General features: G+C 62.6%; 1 protein-coding gene across 1 annotated transcript in view; it reads left to right on the top strand.

Annotated features, from left to right (window-relative positions):
- Window positions 1-340, top strand: part of MTMR3 (myotubularin related protein 3) — a gene marked incomplete at both ends in the record, with an annotated part of 23,086 nt that overhangs the window by 22,173 nt on the left and 573 nt on the right.

Genomic DNA, 340 nt, shown 5'->3' with positions numbered 1-340 from the left:
GCAGAAGCGTGGGGCTGCCGGGAACGCTGCAAGAGGGAGAGTCTTGGGGCCGCGGGAGGATTGCGTCGACCGAACCCAGGGTTCATTTTTTTGTGTCTGTTCCCTGCTTAAACTCTCCAGCAGCGCGCTCGAAGGAAACAGAAGAAGTTGTCTCCGTGCTGGTGCTTTCCAGCACACGCTTTTAGAGCAGGAGCAGAGACCCCTAACTCCGGTACCACGGAGCAGGGTTGGGGGTGCGAGCGGGGCCCCGCGTTCCTCGTGGAGGGGAGCCCCAGGGTTCAGCCCTGTTCGTGGCCCTGTGCCCCCAGGGCAGCAGCAGCGATAGTGACGAGCTCCTCTG

This window comes from Apaloderma vittatum, unplaced genomic scaffold, assembly GCF_000703405.1.
Source record: "Apaloderma vittatum isolate BGI_N311 unplaced genomic scaffold, ASM70340v1 scaffold16316, whole genome shotgun sequence".
Lineage (NCBI taxonomy): Eukaryota > Metazoa > Chordata > Aves > Trogoniformes > Trogonidae > Apaloderma > Apaloderma vittatum.
This window is presented reverse-complemented; position numbering and strand designations above follow the sequence as displayed.